This window comes from Bombina bombina, chromosome 3 (genome assembly GCF_027579735.1).
Source record: "Bombina bombina isolate aBomBom1 chromosome 3, aBomBom1.pri, whole genome shotgun sequence".
Taxonomy (NCBI): domain Eukaryota; kingdom Metazoa; phylum Chordata; class Amphibia; order Anura; family Bombinatoridae; genus Bombina; species Bombina bombina.
Genome location: NC_069501.1, coordinates 839,164,781 through 839,187,002, shown reverse-complemented (window position 1 = coordinate 839,187,002; position 22,222 = coordinate 839,164,781).

Below are 22,222 nucleotides of genomic sequence, written 5' to 3'. Positions count from 1 at the left end.
TGCCGAGCAGTCAATATTGTATGCGTCCCTTTAAAATCGCACTAATACTGAATAACTTCAGGCTGTCACCTGTAGTATTATATATATAAGTGATTGCCGAGCTGTCAATATTGTATGCGTCCCTTTCAAATCGCAATAATAATTCTGAACTTCCCGTCTGCCATCTGTAGTATTATATATATAAGTGATTTGCGATCTGACAATATTTATTAATTGTCCCATTCAAATCTCCCTAATAATGCTGTTCCAAACTGTTCTTTACGTATATGTTGTATTGTAGTATTGAGTGTTAAAGTTCCCGAAAGGGGCGGTACAGTCGTGAATCTGTGATGTGTATGGTTGAATCTTCTAATGACCTCATGATATTATTAACCTGCCTATGTAGTTCTGAAATCCTCATTGTGTTGTTGTATTGTGCTACATTTTTATTGTGTGCTGAATAAAATCTAAATGTGTGCTTTGTGGTTGCGTGATGGGTGATGCGTGTTATGTACATGTACGTATATATTGTGATTGTGTCCCACATATGCTGACTTCTATATAGCGGTCTGGCATTGTTGTTCCTTCCCATAAAGTGACATCTGTAATCTGGTGTAATGATGTTCTTGTTGTACGTAATTCCTAATGGTTTCTGGTGATGGAATCATGATGTTAAAAGTACATTAAAATCCATATGTTCTGTTTTGTGATTCCTATAGAGAATGTAATGTGTTTTTCCCCCATCATTTGAATGCACATGTATGAGTGAATGTTAAAAGTAATGTATGTGCATCCATGACTGATCATGTGTTAAGCCTATGTAGATATGCTGTTGCTGCAAGCATATGAGTTGAAAAACTGAAATGCAATAATAAAGGTAAATGAGAATTTTTTCCCATTGTGTAGTGTTTGTGAATCCTGAAAAGTTGACATTATTTTTGTGTCCGTTTAAATGTAATATTTTGTTCAAAAAAGTTTGTTACTAGTGATGTTGATTTGTAGTTGATGTAATATAAAAGTCTGAAACAATTTAAGTGTGTTGTGAATATTCAATAAGTAAAATCCATAAATCCACCATAGGGAAATAGTCATTTCTTGATCTATTTATCATAGCTGTGTCTAACGCATAAAAGCATGTATTTTCTAGCGCTGGTATTTGGAGTTTTTCTGTCTACGCTATTTGCGTGCGTTAGGGAAATGTGGGTCTTCCCAATAGAAGTCAATGGAGGCTCTAAAAATTGGTCAATTTTTTTTCTAAGACTGGTTTTCCTCGTAAAGTGAGTGACGTCATGATCTTGTGTTAAAAAGTAACTAAATCGTGTTCTTTTTGTAATAAATACATTTTTTTTGTATGTCATGTGGTGTATATTGTTTGTATGCATCGATGAGTGTATATTTGTGATAATGTTATTAGTTAGATGTAGGTATATGAGGGTCTTTTCCCGTGTGTCAATGTAAGTCAATGGGAAAATGGATTTGTGTAGTTTTTTTTCTAACACCCGAGATCTCGCAACTTTGATCCTTTGTATTTTGTTGAAAAATTATTAAATGTTAAAAATAAATATAGTGTAGTGTTTGTATGAGTGTAAGTGTACTTTGTGTAATATTTGTTTTGTGATTTGTGAATGTTTATTTTGTCGGTATATGTTTACTACTGGGTCTGAGGTGTCGGTAGAAATTTGAGCGTTGGGTGATTTTTGAGTGTCGGTAAATGAACTCGAAATACCGGAGTCCATAAGAAACCAGCGTTAGGGGCCTCTAACGCTGGTTTTCATGGCTAACGCCAAACTTCAAATCTAGGCCATTGAAATTAAGGAAGCACAGAACCCAAATATAATGGGTACCACTTAAATCTAATTCGCTGATCTTAAATCAGTCAATCCCTACTGGCTGATTTGAATCAGCTAACAAGAACATTTTTAAATTTTAATTCTAGAAAAGGATAATTAGAATTTAAATTTAAAAAAATATCTTGCTATTGGCTGATTCATATCAGAGTTAAGTGGTACCCCTATGAGGGTCCCAAGGTTAATGAAGATTGTAGAGCAGAGGCAGAGGAAGAGGCTGCCAAAGTCAGCTTCCTCTGCTACAAAAATGGGCCCCCAGAACAAGGAACTCGGATAAAGAGTGCCCAAAGTCAGATCAAGAGGAGATAGATTTTGTTAAAATTATGTAGTCGGGGGTTACTTATATTGTAGAGGGGGGTTTTAGTAAAAAAAAAAAAAAATCCAAAAAGAGGTCATACCTTTATGGCACTAAATAAAAAGCCACTTTTAGGGCTATTGTAATTCATTTTAGTGTTAGGGTTTATTTTTTTTGTGTTTTTTGGGGGGTTGTTTTTTGGGGGGGGCTATGTAGATTAGTGTTAGGTACAATGGTATTTTGTTTTGTTTTTTGGATACTGTAGTTTATTATTTTCTGTAACTGATATATATATATATATATATTTGTAACTTAGATTTTTTATTTTTTTGTAACTTAGTGGGGTTCGTTTAGAGAGTGGTTTAGTTTAGAGGGAGTAAGTTGAGTTTTAATATTTATTTCTATTTACTTACGGCTAGATTACGAGTTGTGCTTTAAGGTAAAAAAGCAGCATTAAGACTGAGATCCTAATGCTGCTTTTTTACGCCCGCTGGTATTATGAGTCTTGAAGGTTTAGGGTCACCGCACACTTCTTTGGCCTTACTGCAAAACGACTTACGTAAACTTCGTAAAGTCTTTTTTCTATGGGACTTCCAAAGCGCCGGTATTACAAGTCTGTCCTGGGAGGCCAAAAAGTCAGTGGTACACCCTACCCCCGTCAAGAGTCCTAACGCATTTAAAAGTCAGTAGTTAAGAGTTTTATGGTACAACGCCGTAACATAAAACTCATAACTAAAGTGCTAAAAAGTACACTAACACCCATAAAGTACATATTAACCCCTAAACCGAGGCCTTTCCGCATCTCAAACACTATATTAGCATTTTTAACCCCTAATCTGCCGCTCCGGACACCGCCGCCACTTACATTATATTTATGAACCCCTAATCTGTTGCCCCCAACATCGCCGCAACCTACCTACACTTATTAACCACTAATCTGCCGCCCCCAATGTCGCCGCCACTATAATAAACATATTAACCCCTAAACCGCAGCACTCCCGCCTCGCCAACATTAGTTAAATATTATTAACCCCTAATCTGCCAACCCTAACATTGCCGACACATACCTACATTTATTAACCCCTAACCTAAGTCTAACCCTAACACCCCCAAATTGAAATATAATTAAAATAATCTAAATAAAATTGCTTTAATTAACTACATTATTCCTATTTAAAACTAAATACTTACCTATAAAATAAACCCTAAGCTAGCTACAATATAACTAATAGTTACATTGTAGCTAGCTGAGGGTTTATTTTTATTTTACAGGCAAGTTTGTATTTATTTTAACTAGGTACACAAATAGTTATTAACTATTTAATAACTACCTATCTAAAATAAATACAAAAGTACCTCTAAAATAAAACCTAACCTAAGTAACGATAACACATAACACTACACTATAATTAAATAAATTAACTAAATTAAATTAGCTAAAGTACAAAAAAAACCACTAAATTACAGAAAAAAAATAAACAAATTACTGATATTTAAACTAATTACACCTAATATAATAGCCCTATCAAAATAATAATAAAAAAATAATAAAAAAAACCCTAGCCTAAACTAAACTACCAATAGCCCTTAAAAGGGTCTTTTGCAGGGCATTGACCCAAAGTAATCAGCTCTTTTACCTGTAAAAAAATACAAACAACCCCCCCAACAGTAAAACCCACCACTTACACAAACAACCCCCCAAATAAAATACTATCTATAAAAACCTAAGCTCCCCATTGCCCTGAAAAGGGCATTTGGATGGGCATTGCCCTTAAAAGGGCAGTTAGCTCTTTTACAGGCCCAAACCCTAACCAAAAAATAAAACCCACCCAATACCCTTAAAAAAAACTAACACTAGCAGTAAAAGTCTTCATCCAACTGGGCCGAAGTCCTCAGCGAAGCTGGGAAAAGTCTTCATCCAAGACGGGTGAAGTGGTCCTCCAGACGGGCAGAAGTCTTCATCCAGACAGCATCTTCTATCTTCATCCATCCGACGCGGAGCGGGTCCATCTTCAAGACACCCAACGCGGAGCATCCTCTTCTTCCGACGGCTTCTTCGTAATGAATATCACTTTAAGTAAAGTCCTCCAAGATGGAGTCCTTTAGATTCCGATTGGCTGATAGAATTCTATCAGCCAATCGGAATTAAGGTAGAAAAAATCCTATTGGCTGATGCAATCAGCCAATAGGATTGAACATCAATCCTTTTGGCTGATCCAATCAGCCAATAGGATTGAGCTTGCATTCTATTGGCTGATTGGAACAGTCAATAGAATGCAAGCTCAATCCTATTAGCTTTTTTTTAGGGTGTATTGGGTGGGTTTTATTTTTAGGTTAGGGTTTGGGCCTGCAAAAGAGCTAACTGCCCTTTTAAGGGCAATGCCCATCCAAATGCCCTTTTCAGGGCAATGGGGAGCTTAAGTTTTTTTAGATAGTATTGTATTTGGGGGGTTGTTTGTGTGGGTGGTGGGTTTTACTGTTGGGGGTGTTGTTTGCATTTTTTTTATAGGTAAAAGAGCTGATTACTTTGGGGCAATGCCCTGCAAAAGGCCCTTTTAAGGGCTATTGATAGTTTAGTTTAGGCTAGGCTTTTTTATTTGTGGGGGTGGCTTTTTTATGTTGATAGGGCTATTAGATTAGGTGTAATTGGTTTAAATATCTGTAATTTGTTTATTATTTTCTGTAATTTATTGTTTTTTTGTACTTTAGCAAATTTAATTTAATTTAGGTAATTGTATTTAATTTAGTTAATGTATTTAATTATAGTGTAGTGTTAGGTGTTATTGTAACTTAGGTTAGGTTTTATTTTACAGGTACTTTTGTATTTAAAAAAACCTCCTCAGCTTCCAGGCTTCACAAACCTTCTCTTATCTCCAGGTATAAAATATGAAAAAAGGAAAAGCATCCAAAGGGGGTCATGCAATAAAAAATACAAATTTATTGAAGTTTGAGACACTTAAAAACAAAAGGTTTGTATTTATTTTAGCTAGGTAGTTAATAACTATTTACTAACTATTGCACCTAGTTAAAATAAATTCAAATTTGCCTGTAAAATAAAAATAAACCCTAAGCTATCTACATTGTAACTATTAGTTATATTGTAGCTATCTTGGGGTTTATTTTATAGGTAAGTATTTAGTTTTAAATATGAATAATGTAGTTAATTATATTAATTTTATTTAGATTTATTTTAATTATATTTCAATGAATGATATACTCTCCTGTAACCACTGTTTTAAAAGGTTGAAATATCGGAAGGATAAGGGTTAAATTACCTATTTGGTTTTAACCAATTATAGGAAACCTTTTAGTTTAAAAGGGGCTGGAAAAGCCATTTGATCACACTACGACTATGGCTCAATAGCCGAAATGCGTCAGTGGATCAGCAAGGATTTAGCTACTATCCTCTGACATTTGCTGTTACTTTAATTGAATATTTTTTACCCGATTTGGAATAAAGTTTATTTTACATGTATCCCTTGGAGGTGCTCCTTCTTTTTGCTCTGTGGACACTTATAAGTTGGAACACGGTGAGCACTCGCTGGTGTTGGTCCCTTGCATAAGACTGATACTCCCACTGCCGGTCACATGACCTAAGGTTACATACTGATGTCAGAGCCACATACAGTCGGCTAGAGGGAAGAGAACACCAAACACGGCAACCGGACGTCTGCGAAAAGTAGAGTCTCCGCAAAGATCCGCTGGTAAGACCAGATAAGAAGGACCGTGGGGATGAAATCCAGGTTTTGGCTATGAGTATTTGTTCCCATTTGTTTGCTGATTTCAACAGTAGTAAAGCCTTTGGTTGGTTTGTTGTGAACAACTGAAATTCAGATAGAATTGATGGCACCACTCATAGATTTCACACTGGGTCTTTTACCGTTCTGTGATAAGCTCAATGGCCTTGATATTCTACAGTTAATGTGGTTAGGTGCTATGTATCAACAAAGTTACATTCCAAATATGTTAGTTGAAGAAACTAACAGAAAAAGATACTATATAAGCACTCACATGACCCTGTGAACAACAACAGTGGTGATCGCTACGGAGAGGTGCATGTGAATGTGGCAATTAGGCATTGGCAGTAGCAGTTTTTGATAAGACAAGATTCTGATTTGGTATAAACTATCAGATTTATGTGAAAGAGTTTGTAAGCAGGAGCTAAGCATAGTGGCATTTATAATAGATTATGCAAACCTCTATCTCTACACTACTCTCTTATAGGCAATACAGAATGTGAAAATAAACTACCTCACCTGCACAAATGGGAGCTATACCTCAACACTACCATCTCCCTATAAACCTGGCAGTCTAATCTAACTCTTACTAAAAAGGCGCTACACAGTGTCACATTATTTGAGACCTACTACAAGCTACTGACACACTGGTACTACATCCCCACAAGACTTGCCAATATGTATGGTTTTACCTTACCTATGTGCTGGCATGAATGTGAACATATAGGAGACACATTGCATATCTGGTGGGAATGCCCAAAACTTATACCTTTATGGAGCACCTGTTTTCGTGTGCTATACGGACTGGGTATAACCCTCCCCAAGACCCCCTCCAATGCTCTCCTCCATACTGGAATCCATACCCTCCCTACACACCAGGCATATTTATGTAGTGTATATATCTTCTAACCATGACCAAGGTGGCAATTACCAAGTCTTGGACAAACACGTCCCCTCCAAGTTGGCCCATGATTCTAAATTCAATGGCATATATCTACACAATAGAGAAAGGTATATTCTACATACTAAATAGGTCAGACTTATTCGAGCTTATTTGGGCAGACTGGGGAGCACGTTATGACACTACCTGGGCACCCAATGCCATGGTTAATTCCTAAAGCTTGTTTATTGGACGATACTGACCCTACCTACCTTGACCCTCTCTTCCTCCCTTCTTTACCACCTCACTTCAATTCTTTCCTCCCTACCTTTCGCATCTCTCCCCACTACCCAAAAATTTTAGATGATATTATTTCTATGTATGACATATATGTGATACCTACGTATTATTTGTACAGTTTTTATATGTTTGAGTTTAGGGAACTGCGAGCCCCCTACATTTCTACTCCTATTGACTTTTTGTGTCATTTACTATTTTTGCTTCAATAAAAGTTTTTGAAACAAAAAAAAAAGGTATTTCTAGATAGGGTTCTAAATAAACCATACTACCAATATAGTGTTTGTACCCTGCAACAAATACATTGTCTCTATTTCAGAGGAAACCTAGGGATCCCTAGTCAAATGGTATATGTATGTCTAGGTGGGGGGAACGCTAATGGGTTAGCACATTTTTTCCCTTCACCTTCTCAGTTTTACTCTTAGTAACAGAAATACACCAACATAACAGAATGAAAGTATATGATATGGAGAACTGACTTCAAGAAATAGTCCTTAGACCACTCCTAACCTATGAGAATTCGGATGGTGGGGGGGTAGCATGCTTTACGAGTCCCATGTATGTCCATGTCTCACAAAGTAGGGGCAGCAAAGGGGGAGCCATGGCTCCAAAGAGATAGTTGACTGAGTTAAGCATACCTCCAAACTCTGTAAGGAAGCGTGTTGTTGTTTTCTCTAATCTTTTGTTGCAGTTCACTGAAGAAAAGAATGCGTGGTTGCATTTGAATTTTCGCAAGATGATAGGCAAAAATTTCCCAGTCTGGAAGCTCCAGTGGTGGCGGAACAAGATGATATCGGAGCTACGACTCAATTACACAGGGTAGAAGGGGTCATGTACTCCACATGGGTAGCGAGGTTCATCACTACTTCTGGTGACTTAAAGTAGGGAGACCTGATCTTGCTGTGTCTCATAATTATAGGTAGGTAGCATGATCTGCAGTAATTGCTTAGCCTGTTCTAGGATTTCAAGCAGACTCCATATTGCTGCAAGTGTCTTGAGACCTGGTAGGTTGCTCATAAAGGAAACATATTATGTAGTAATCTGGATTGTCCGAATAACTTCCTACATGTCTGATTAGAGGGTGAGGGGGTTATGTGGCCCTGATCCGTGGATCTATCAGTAGAAAGAGGCTGATCCAGAATGCTCTAAAAAGGAGCTGTGATATATTATTTATCGCTCGGGGTTATTTTTCTTGAGGCTTCGGTAGATTGGTAATGATGAGGAGCCAGTGCTTAATGTATATGTAGGAGTATGGCGCCACAGCTCCTGCTCTACTAAGACATCCAAGTTTGTCAATCCTGATAGCCTAAGTCTCTACAGTTGAGGTCACAGGAAAGTAATAAGGGCTTTTTGACTTGATTTCCAAAGTCTTTACATATTTTGTATGTATGAGCAAGAGCTACAATAAAACATGTTTCGTCTCTGCAAAGGCTAACTCCGCCCCCTCCCTATTAAATAAATAATTTATATAAAATTTTAAGTTGTTTGCTAATAATATAAAACACCATGTTCATAGATATATTTTGTAGGCCAATATGTTCCAATTATACATAATTAGCTGTGTACAGGTACATATTCTAGAGTATGTACAGAACTGGCTAAAGGGGAGCTTCTGATTAAAACACAACAAATTTTTGTGTGACATTACTATTATTTGTTAAAAGGTGCATCTCCATGGCTTAAATTTAGTAACACAACGGGGAAAGTTAAATCTTGTAGAAAAAACTTCACTGCTTGAAAATAGAAAAATTCATAAAGATTTGTAGCTGCCCTTCAACATAACTAGTTCTGGTCATTATAATAAAGAAAGACATTTTTTCAAAATTCTCACTCTGACCTACAAAGCCCTTGCCAATGCCACTCCCCACTACCTATCCTCACTAATGAACATATATCTTTCAGCCTGTACACTAAGATTTTGGATCTCCACTTCGATGATCACCTCTTCCCATGCTAGATTATGCAGGTAGCTACCTTCTGGAACACTCTCCTTCACTCTGTCAGACTTTCCCTGAATCTGTGTTTTTTTAAACACTCCCTAAAGACAAATTTTTTCATTGAAGCCTAATACCAAACTCAAACACAAATAAATTCCACGTACCTAATAATTGCCCTGGGAAAAGGTGTTTTTTTTTTTTTTTCCTTAACCACATTTATATACTTATGTATATATCCATATACATATAAAAAAAAAAATACTCACACACACAAATTTCTGTTCCCCTTTTGGGAAATATTACACGTCTCACAATACACGTCACTAATTGTGTTTTTTAAAGTTAACGGAAGTTGTAGTTAGCTTTCTTCTTCTTTTTCTTATATATCACTACCCTTGGTGGTAACACACGCACTTGGAGTTTTTTTGGGGGGTCTTTGCGGGGGTTTTTTGTTTTTTTTCACGATATCTTCACTCAACACAATAGGAAGTAGTTAATCCTCACTTTTTCACATACACCCCCCCTTTTTTTTTTTTTTTTGGTCTTTTCACGATATCTTCAGTCTTCACAATAGCAAGTAGTTAATTTTCACTTTTTCACTTACACCCCCCTTTTTTTTTTCCCCCTCTCTTTTTCTCTCTCTTTCCTTTTATGGAAAAATTTGTAACCCAACTAAAGCATCGTCGCCTAGGATGCCGGCTAAAGCCAAAGACAAAAAAACTAGACAGGGCGACCCCAGTTTAAATAGCTCTAGCGAGACACTTTCTAATATAAATGACACGCAGATGCTAATTTCTCATTTAACTGACTTATTCACTCCACACTTTGAAATAATAAAGGCCAAGTTAGGCACAATTTCATCAGTAATTTCTAATCTATCCATAGAAGTTAAACAATTTTCTAATAGAATGTTAGAGATGGAGAACAGAGTGTCTGACCTAGAAGATCAAGCTAATGGCCAAACTGATATTATATCCAAACAGAGCTCCAAATTACTAATTTACAATTGCGTCTGGACGACCTGGAAGATCGTTCCAGACGCAATAATATTCGAATTATTGGTTTAACGGAGATTCCAGAATTTCAAGATTTATATCAGTTTACTTCTTTTACTCTGCCTCAGGCTTTAGGTATTCCACAGCAGAGGCTTCCCATTGTTATAGAGAGAGCCCATAGAACAGGCATTAAAAAACCCCAGTCTGAGGGATTTCGCTCAAACAGGATGTGTATTTTCAGAATCTTGAACTACCAAGATAAAGTTGAATTTCTTAGACTATTTAAAAAAAGAACCGAACCACTTATGTTTGGAAATAATAAAATTTTATTATTTCAAGATTACTCGGCAGAAACCTCTCTAAAAAGAAAGACAATGGCACCATTCTGCTCGCAACTTATTAATAAAGGCTACAATGCGTGGATGGTATATCCTGCCAGTATAATTGTTGAACAGGATTGTGATAGAAATTTTTTTCGAGAGAAGGGAGAGGTTAAAAAATGTATAAATGAACAATAACATATCACCCAGCTATTCCAGGCTTTTACCTGGTCTCCTATAAATGAAGAGCTTATTAGGTATTAAAGTCCTCTATTTCCTTTTTTTTTTAATGTATCATTGAAAAAGAATCAGGCTTTTTTGCTTTTTATCATTATTAGATGTGGGTTTTTTTTGTTTTTTTTTTGGTTCTTTTTCTTCCTCTTTTCCTTTCTTCTTTCTCTCTTTTCTTTTTTCTTTTCCCATGGGCCCGCAAGAGGAATCTCTATTTGTCTGAGTAGTTAAGACTCGGTAATGGATATTAAATTTTTATCTTAGAATGTAGGGGGGATTGTCTCTCCTATGAAACGTAAGTTGATTATTAAATTACTGGCTAAACAAAAAGCAGATATTGCTTTTATTCAAGAGACCCATCTCACAGAGCAGGAAGTCGCTAAACTTAAGATACAATGGGTGGGAGAGGTAATTGCTTCCTCTTCAAGCAGGAGAAAATGTGGGGTAGCAATTTTGATTAACAAAGCTCTGGAGTATAAGGTTATCCAGGTGGAGACAGATACAGCTGCAAGGTTCATTCTAATTCAAATTATTATTAATAAAACTAAATATGTGCTCTGTAATGTCTATGGCCCGAATAAATTTTGCAGTGACTTTTGGGAGAGTGTTAAAATTAAATTGTTCCCTTTTATAAAGGAGAACCTTATAATAGGCGGATATTTTAACTTGGTTATGTATCCAGAAATTGATAGATTCTCAGGGAAGAATCTTCCTGAGAATAGGAGAAGCTCTAAATACCTCACCAAATTTTGCTATAAATTACTTCTTACCGATATCTGGTGATCTCTTAACCCGGACTTATTAGGTTTCACATGTGAATCTAAAGCACACAGGACATTCGCCAGGATAGATTTATTTCTAATTTCCGAACCACTTTCAATTTGTAAATTGGAGGCTGGAATTGGGGAGATCATGACCTCGGACCACTCAATCATATCTTTAACTCTGAAATCCCATGATAATAATAAAAATAAAATGCCTAGGGCATTTTTTTATCCATGTTATCTCTATAATAATCCTAGATATACTCATTGGTTAAAACAGGCGGGAAGGATTATAGTACTCATAATATCTCTTACTTCCATAAGATTGAAATCTTTTGGGAGGCTTCAAAAGCGGTATTACGTGGTGAAATTATGTCATTTCTAGATATTAAAAATAAGAAACAACGTGCACGAGACCTACAACTTACTAAACAGGTCCAAAATGCCTATAAAAAATATCATGGAGATCGTTCCATTAGGAATTGGGATAACTATATAGCGCTAAGAAAGGAAAGGGATATATCTGTAGCTCAAAAACATCTAGAAGACGAGACCAAAATTAATCTATATTTCAGAAGCTTCCATGGTAGTTCCGCTAAAAATTTAGCTAGACTAGTTAAAATAAGGAAAAAGAAGAATTTGATTTCTTGTATTAGGGAAGGTGATAAAAGATACACTAATACAGAAGAGATATGTGAAGTTTTTTTTAAGTATTATAAACGATTATATTCTAAACAGGAAAGTAACTCCATTAATCAAGCCAATTTTTGGGACAAGGTTATCCTTCCTCAGTTACAGCAAGAAGAACTAGAATCTCTGAATGCCCCGATTACTTCTGAAGAAATATTAAAAGCTATTAGTGTATCTAAACTGAATAAAGCCGCAGGCCCCGATGGGCTGCCAGCGGAGTTCTATAGATGCTTTGCGGCGGAAATAACCCCAGTCTTAGAGAAACTGTTCAACTGTTATTATATCTCTAATCAACCAATTTCAGGTCGGTTCACAGCAGCAAATATATCATTAATTTTGAAAAAAGGGAAGAACCCAGAAGATCCAGCCTCATACAGGCCAATTTCCGTCCTTAATGCGGATTATAAAATTTTAATGTCTATTGTTGCTACTAGACTTACAGGGTGTTTGGACAAACTTATACATCCCGATCAGGTCGGATTTATGTCCGCACGAAATTCTACTAAAAATATTAGGAGATTAACCACGTTGGTTGATTTTAGTTGGAATAGCGATCAGTTTAAAGATAGAAAAAGGTTAAATGATAATGCAGTTCTTACCTTGGACACAGTAAAGGCTTTCGACAGTATAGCATGGACTCATTTATTTAAAACCTTAGAGAAATTTGGCTTTGAAGATAAGTTCTTATATTTCATTCAGAAAATCCACTGGAAACCAGAATCTCACTTATTGGTTAATCGGACGCTCTCCCCTAAGATAATATTGGAAAGAGGGACAAGACAGGGTTGTCCTCTTTCGCCCCTTTTGTTCAATATTGCTCTTGAGCCGCTGGCAACCAGACTGAGAGAAAGCCTTCCGGGAATATCAGATCTAGACCCAAATTTAAAAGTTTTACTTTACGCGGACGATATTTTAATATGTCTGCAGAACACCAGAGACACAATTCCCAAGGTTATAAATATATTGGAGGAGTTTAGCTCCTTCGCGGGATATAAGTCCAATTTGGATAAAAGTGAGTTTATGTGGCTAGGCAAGGAGGCTAATCGACAAACTAATTCAATGTTCCGCACAGTCTCCGCTATAAAGTATTTGGGATTGGAGATTCACAAAAATCCCAAACATTGGTACTCTGCCAATATTGATCCACTTCTTCAGAAGATCAAAGAAGATCTTGAGTTATGGAGGGCTCTCCCTTTATCTATCTCTGCATCTATTAATTTGATCAAAACAATAATCTTTCTGCGGATTCTCTATCCCTTACAAAATTTTCCTTTAATTCTTACAAATAAAGATCTAAATAGATTGAATTCTTGGTTTTCCAAGTTTATCTGGAAAGCTAAAAAACCACGTATATCATTGGAAAAACTGTCTCAAAAATCTGATAATGCGGGGTTAGCTTTCCCTAACATTAGATATTATAATATTGCAACCTTGTCTAAAATAGCTATAGATTAGATAGCACAAACAAATAGGGTTACTTCATTTGAGTCTGAATCTAGATTGATTCACCCTTGGTCTTTGAAGGCTCTTCTACATTGTCCACTAAAAGAACTACCACGAGAAGTTTTTTTATTACAATCTTTTAAAAACCAGATAAGCGCATGGCAGAAGTTTTGTGCTATATTGGCATTGAATCCTTTTTTTTCTGAATTCTTACCTATAAGAGCTAACCCGCGTTTTTTGCCAGGAATAGACCAAAAAGTATTTCTAGAATGGCAGGACAGAGCTCTCAAGGATATTGTTCAGTTATTGGATGATCAATGCCAGATTCTTCCATGGGAAACTATTCTATCAAAATATTCATTAGGTAGAGGGAATCGGTTTGCTTATTTCCAGGTCCGCCATTACATTAGCTCCCAAAGCTGGTATTCTTCAATTAGGTCTGAGTGGTCCGAGGTCAAAATCTTTATCCAAAAATTTATAGCTGGAGACACTTCAATTTCATTAATCTATGACATAATGCTTACTAAACAGGGCACTTTGCTGAGTGACAAACTGGTTAATTTATGGATTAATTCTATCCCTACAATTGATCAAGAGATGATTACAGGTAGTTGCAAATTGGTAGCTAAGTATCCTATTGCGGTAAACTGGAAAGAATCTCATGTTAAATTAATGAATAAATTTTATCTATCCCCCGCCAGGCTAGCGAAATTTTACCCTCTTAAGAAGGCTGATTGCCCGCGGTGCTTATACAGCGCAGCAGATTTTAGAGCAGAACTGCCCTAAAATAAAACAACTATGGCAGAAAGTCCAGTATTAGTTTAATAGGCTTTATAATGGGGATTATTCGTTATCTCTGCAAGAGGTAATATGTTTGATAAGTGATCCCATGTCAGACTCCAAAATTCGGATTTTGAATACCATTATACTAATTGTTAGATATAATATTTTTAAGTCCTGGATTGCTAAGAAGCCCCCTAGCTTAGGGGTAATTCTTAAAGGGATACAATCTCAAATTATATACAAATCTTTTCATCTATCACAAGCCACAGAGAAAAAAATTAAGATATTTTTGATAGATTGGGCACCAATCATTAAAACTAATTCATTGCAACTTCAACAATTGATCTTGTCTCCATTTGTTTCCTCCATTAGTTTTGCTGAGTTAGTCCTGCTTCAAGTATTTCCAGGATCATGGATAAGGAATTTTAGAGATATTCCATAAATCTATGAGCTACCGCCCCTAAGAGGGAGCCTTGCGGGCTCGGAGGTTGTTGTTGTTTTTTGGGGGGGATTTTTTTTTTCTCTCTCTCTTCTTTCTTGTGCGTGGTTTTATTTTGTCTTAAGGAAATTCACTAAAAAATCCCAACATTGTATATAACTATACTATAGATGATAAACTATTGGCAGCAGACAGCAGAACAGTAGAAGAGTTTATCTTAATATATCTTATTCAATGTTAATTCTACCTGAATTGTGTATTGATTGTCTTTTGTTTGTTAATTTACTGTACTGCTCGGTATGGAGCTTAGATATGTAAATATATATGAATGTATACACTGTTGGATATAAATAAAAGTGTAAAAAAAAATAATAATTGCCCTCATCTAACTATGTATTAACAAATTTCTTACCCTTGTAGGCCTCACCTCCAGTTTATCACTCTCCCACCTTTCTAGATTGAAAGACCCCAGGAGAATAGGGCCCTCAATTCCTCCTGTATTTGTTTGTCAAACGTTGTCTTGTTCTTACAAGTTTTGTATCTTTGTTTTATTAAAACATATTGTAGCCATGGAAAAAGCTGCAGAAAATGTTTGCACTCTGTACTGTATCTTTTTAAACAATAAAATTTTTGGAGTTTACTATCCCTTTAGGAAAAGTCAACACTTAATGCAGCAGACAAGGAAGGGGCAGTTGTAATGATGAACACTAATGACCTTATCACAGAAGCTAACAGACAATTTGTGGACAAATCTGATTACACAGCTACTATTAGACCCGCTACAAATTTAAAAAGAAAAATTGAAAATGAGTCAGCAAATAGCATTAAAGATCAACTTCTTGCAATAATTCCAGATTCCCTATCTCCAGGTAATTATTACAAGCTCCCATCTACTTCTGAATACACAACCTTGATTTTGTTGGCCTATTAAAAAGTATCACAACCTACCAAAAAAGAATATTCTTCATGGATAATTTTTAGCCTTTTTTGTCATGCAGGTCTATTCAGGCCTATATATTTCACATACAATATATATATATATATATATATATATATATATACACACACACACTTACACACATTATATACTATATATATATAGCGGTCTTAAGAACGTTGCTTCTTAACTCCTGTTTCCGGTGAGCCTGAAAGAAACAACTGCATTTGGGGGTTCATAAATCGGCCCCAATGTCTGGTTTCCCACATCACTCTTAGGGAGACTTCCCCAGAATCATATTACAAATGCATACAGAAAGAGAAGCGCTCTACTAGGAATGAATAACAGCTCAGTAGCTTGTTCTTTGGTGAGTTACCACCTAGGAGCAGCCACTTCTAGCCCAATTGTGCTTTTCACAGAGGAGAACTTCCCTAAACTATATCAGTCTGATCCCGCCGAGTAAGGTCAGTCCAGCCCCGGAATACTAGACAAACTGCCTCCTACTTTGAGATATACACACAAATGCCACTCAACAATAATGGTTTCACGGATGACCTTGAGGTGACAATAATGTTTTCTTTCTAATAACTCCAAAATTTTAGTGCAACTAAAATAATTTTCATATGCACATTTATTCATATTTGTTAAATTTATATAGGCAGATCTCTTTATTGATTAGTAATATCAAAATCTTGTCTAAGCCTTCTGTTCAGAGACTTCTACTGATTCTAGATATGAAGAATAAAATTGTGATAACTTATCATTTGGATAATTAAATTATAGTACTTTGGACAAAGTCTTATACTCTTATTTTAGATTTTGTATCTAAACCCTAAGGTTAAGGGATTACTATGAAAGATCATTTTTTGGAGGAATGAGTTAAACCTAATTCTAATAAAACTTGCTTCATCTAAGGCCATCTACTATAATGCTGCACACAAAATCATCCTTGGATCACTCTATTACGTCTTACCCACTGTTCAAAATCACAATCCTGTATTCAAAACTGGTCATATACAAGCTCCACTTGTATTTCCCCTATAACTTATAGCCAAAGAGTCCTTAAAAAAAAACTACACCTAATGTTACATTTGTATTACTGCATTTATTTTTAAAAACCTCTGCAACCTTCTATTGGTTTTCAGTTTTTGAAATAACCTATTTATTTTTTTTTAAGCAATTTCATGATGTACAGCAATTTATTTATTTTTAAATCAAGTTTTAATAGAGATTAAAGAAGGTTTTTTTTTTGAGATGCAGAAAATGTCCATGTTGGATATATACTATGCTACTCTAATCAGTTTTTTTTTCAAGTTCCCAAAAACAAAGTTAGAATCAATTTTGAAAGAAGTAAAATATGATAACTAAAATGTATTCTCTTCCTGAATTACCAGAAATTATTTTTAAAAATAGAATTCTCCTTCCTCCCGCTGGGCACCTATTAACTGTGTTGGGAAGTTATGATTTAGTGGTCTTCCAAAAAACATGCATTTTGTTATCAGACTGCCGAAGGACAGGAAGAATGATTTAGTGATCCTTCTTGATATGAGATTCTATTTCTAGCAGATAGTGCTTTGATGAAATCCATTCCATTTAAGAGCGGAATCATAAAGGTCTTTATTAGTATTTTTATTATTTTGAATGAACAGAAAATTATTTAGGAACTTATTCCAATTTGATTGCTCTGCATATTAAATCAGCCATAGTATTTATGTAGTTAATAAATTAAATGTCACTGTATACATTTAAAAAAAAATAAAAAATAAGCAGTACATTTTTGTGCACATAACACATGTAGTCTGATTTTTTTGTCAACTTTCCCAGAATATAATTCAACTTGAAATCATTTTCAAATCTGATTCCTAAAATATTGAATCTTTTTTTATCGTAATATTTTTTTCTCTAAACTTCCTGCTCTCTGTAGTTATTTAATACTTTCATCCGCTAATTAATGCGGAATATTTAGAGAACCATTCTTTACACAATTAAGTCTAAGTTTGCTTCATATTATTAATTGGAGCTCTATTTTTAATGTATTATTTCTACACATTAAATCTGTATGCAAATGAAACTTGAACAGGGACCTAAATTGAACACAGAAACCTGCGAGATTTTTAAGCAAAACTGCTTCCAAACAGAACAAAGAATTAAACAATTAACTTTTTGTCACCTGATAAGATGAAGTTCCTCTTGTGTGTGATAACCGCAATCTGTTTACCTGCCAGTGTATGCCAACTTAAAGAAATAACAAATCATTAACTACTTATATTGCACAATTTTGGGCCAGATTATGAGTGGAGTGCAAATTAATACCGCTTGAGCATAAATTGCGCTCGGTATGTTGCGTTTGTATTATGAGTTGAAAGTTAGAATATCATTTTCATGTATTCCCCCATAGACGTCAAAGAATAAAAAAAAAGTGAAAAAATAAAATAACACCCCAACGACATGAAAATATTAATATTTCACATTGGAATGTTCTTTAGAGATTTATATGTAGGTATTTCTACGTTAAAGCCCGTTGTCTGCCTTTTTTTCCTAACACCTGAGATCTCATATTGTTAAGCCCTTATAATTTTTGTGTGCAATATGTTTTTTTTTTTTTTTTTTTTTTAAATAATCTTTTATTGAGATTCTTGAGACAAAAAAAAGTCAACAAAATAGTATAACAAGTACTATACGTGAACAAGGTAGGTAGTTACCACACAGTGGATACACAATTGGCCGTTAAATCACCTATAACAACAAGTGTTAATTGTACAATACTTAGTTATCCATAACTTGAGAATCTCGTTTTATAACATATTAAATAGCATTTAACAGTGGTTAATTCAATGGCTACTCATGAGCCAATTGATATAGGAAACAATACGGCACCTAAAATGATAACCACAAAAATTATACATTTCCAGTGAAATATTTTAGAATGAGAACATTGTACTAATGTACAAGACAATCTGTAAATGTTTGACACCTTCATCTCAAGACATTTGGGCGTTTCTCAGGGAGGAGAATAATAAAAGGAATGGAAACAATAAAATAGTTAATGTCGAAGCCCTCTGTCCGTATTTCTTACAATAAGGTATCTTCGTTTGACCAGCATCAGCGGGTAAACACCGCTTGGTAGTAGTCAAAAGAAGAGGTTAAGAGAAATAAAGAGGTGTCAGGGTTCTAATGTAACAATGTTTTATGCATGTAGGAAATGCATGTAGTATGGGGGGGACATTATGAAGCGAATATAGATTAAATAATATGAGCCCAGGCCTAAGCCTGGGCTTGGCAATGGGGATGGGAGGGTGGAGCCAACAAGAGCAGAGTAACTATTTCTTAATATGAACATAATCTGGTTTAACAAAAGCTATGTGCTTAAATAGAGTGAGCATAGAAACATATTTGCACATGCTAAAATTACAAGTAATATTAGGCTATTTTTAAATTGACTTAAGAAGCCTAGTTACTTTTAACTAAGTTAGCAATGTAGATTTTTATAGTAAATGAAGTAGTAATTGTCACAAACATTAAATGATAAAGACAGAATGCTTGGGAACTAACATAGCCGATAAGCTATTGTACAAATAGATGCATCCAAGTTGTGAAATAATACAGGGTCAAAGGCAATACTATCTAAGGACATCACAATATTATTAGAACCAGTGGCTCCATATATATATACTCAATTTTAGAGATACACATGTAGACAAATTAGCATATAGTATAACTAAAATGTAGTTGCACAGTTAGAAGACATATCTCTCCCTCAGTTGGATAATGCATCAAAAAGTAGGGTACGGTAGATGGTACACAACAAAAAAGATAGTATCCAGGAGAGGAAATACATGATATGAATTGCGGGGTGGGTTAATCTAATTGTTTAACCTAAATACATTAATATGCTTTACAACATGACCCACCCTAGGATAGCGAACCCCAAACATTGGTAGACAAGTTATCTAGCTATATTTAAGTGTAGCGTTCTTGCCTACAGTAGGTTAACTTGTATGTAGATGCTCCCTTTAGACCCACCATGACTAAAGAGGGTGCGTAATGTAAGCAGGAGTTCTGTATGGTTATAGTTGGGGTTTTAAATCCCGTATAACTACTAAGCTATAGTGAATCCCTTACTTAAATGTACTGTACTAAGTCTACCTCCTTCAGCCTTAAAGAGAAAATGTCTAGCTGTCTCGGCCGCTGACAGCGCCTACATTATCAACTCATGACTGTGAGGGGTTAAGGGGGTCACTGTGGGACCTAAGCCATAAATACATTGGAACCTAGATGAGTATGTGTATATGTCAAGTTGAGAAAATCTGTGTTACAGCCTTAAAAAAAATCATAGGTGTCTGTATAGTTAGCGATCATATAGCGAAAGGGGAGCACATTTATGAAGATATCCTCCCAAATCATATACCTGAATATGCTAATTCCCTAAAGCTGTGTGAGATATAAAAATATATGGGAACTGTGTATGAGATGTAACAAGTTCTTAGATCAAAACAATGACATAACGTTCAAAAAAGGGGGCATAAATGGGCCAAATAAAAACATGTCTTCTGCCAGAGGTGTAATATTAAGCAAAGTGAGAGCACAGGATACTGGTAAGGGATAACTGGGAATGCTGACTGTTCATTAGAGGGAATTCATCCCACTCTAGGCCTATAGTAACAAGAAGATTAGGTAGAAATTGGAAGCATCCTACTATCTAACACTATAAGCTTTGGTCTATCTAACTACTATTCTGAACATTTATGGTTTGCAACATGAAAAACAACATAATGTATTCCAAACCAGGGCTTAGTTAAATACAGTGCCGGTCATCAGTCTCAACAATCACCTCAACCAAAGGGAACACGCAGAGGAGGAAGTCCAGAGACATAGATGAATTTGGCCAACTCCAAAAAGAGTAAAAGCATAGTCTGTTTGCAGCATGTCCCTGCATAAGAAGAGGTTTGAAAGCATAAAATATGTGTCTGACAGAGTCCCATGCTGCAAGTATTCTTTAGTGCATCTTATAACTGAAACGGCCACACCGGCCACAAAAAGTACAAGCAAAGAAATAAAAACTATGGGTAAGACATTTGTCTAAATAAACTGCGTAGTCTGATAATTGTGGACCTGTGCGTTTCTCTGTCCTAGCCTACCCCTGACCGTCTCTGGCTTCATAATAGATCCAATAGGAGCATCTTACAATTTAAACCATGCAAGAGAATAGAAGGCATCAGAACTCCGGCATAGAAAAGCAACTCTGTGGATCCCAAGTTTCTGTTACTCTCATCGCTAACTCTCTGCAGCCAGATTTGTAAGTGCCAGTTCTTTTCAGCTCGTTTTTTGTAAAGCTGCTGGGGATCCGCCTTAGGGAAACCGTGATCATCTCTGCGTTGCAGCCATCTTCTACCGGTTGGTCTTGTTCTGCCGTCAAGCTGGACCAAAGCTCTGTCTGCCTCATTGACCAAACCAACCATGGACCCACGAGCAACGGCTACATTACCGGATATGAGGTGAATTGCTGTCTGGGCAAAAAGTGTACAGGTGTTGGAATCTGCAGTAGGTGAATGGTCTAAGGCTGCGAGGGTAGGTGGGTTAGAGGATATTCCCCAGAACTCCCATAACCGTTGTACATGGACCACGTGGGTCATCTCGGTGGTAGATTGAGTCACCAAGCTATCTTCACTGGTGTTCTGACTCTGTAGTCTAAGAGCGATCTGGCGCTCAGATATTCCCAGACTTTCTGTGATCTCTGGAGTAGCCGCCTGAGCCGCTTCCCACACCTGAAAACCAATATCTGGGGTCCTTGAAAGAAAATCTGTATCTGTAGGTGCTAAAGGAAGCACATGTAACATCTCCTGTCTGAGGTCTCGGAATTGCTTCTCCATATTTACTTGTAAGAACTCCAATGCTTGCATGATCGCGGCCATGCTTGTATGAGTAAGTTCACCACTCTCCTGGCGTAACTAAAAGAAATGGTCTAATAATGTGATCCCTTGACAAGTTCACTGACTCAATTGACAGGCTTACAATTGCTTTAATCCTATGTCTTTTGATCAGGATTCAAGGGGTAAAATACCCAGATTATTGTCAAAGTTAATTTTGAGAGCCAGGAGCTACTCGAGAAACGTGTCCGCTCACATCGGCTGCTGGCTCCACCCCGAAATATGTTTTTTTTTAATAATTTTTATTAGAAAGTTTTATTATGCATGTAACTTTACTTTGTAATGTATTTTTTATGTGTTTTGTGCCACTTTTAGTTTTGCAAAACAGTTAACCAGAGCTCAGAAGTTTCTGTAATCATTGAGCTCAATCATATTTATTTCTCGTAATATCAGCGGTAAGCCAGGCGAGCTCAAGCACCCGCAATAAAGCCCCTATCCCTTGTACGCAAATGTTTTCACTCCACTTATAATTTAATATAACATATATAAAAATAACAATATATTTAAGTGTTGATTATTTAATTTGATTGTTTTAAAGATAGTTTTAATGATTAATGAGTTTAATGTTTAGAAGTAAAATTATAAGCAACAATTGCCAACTTGCATTATGCAGGAAAATTTACAGCATGTATATTTTAATGTATATTAATAAATTAAATTTTAGGTTTAATTTTCATAGTTTAGAATATTCTCATTTGTTTGCAATATTTATTATATTTGT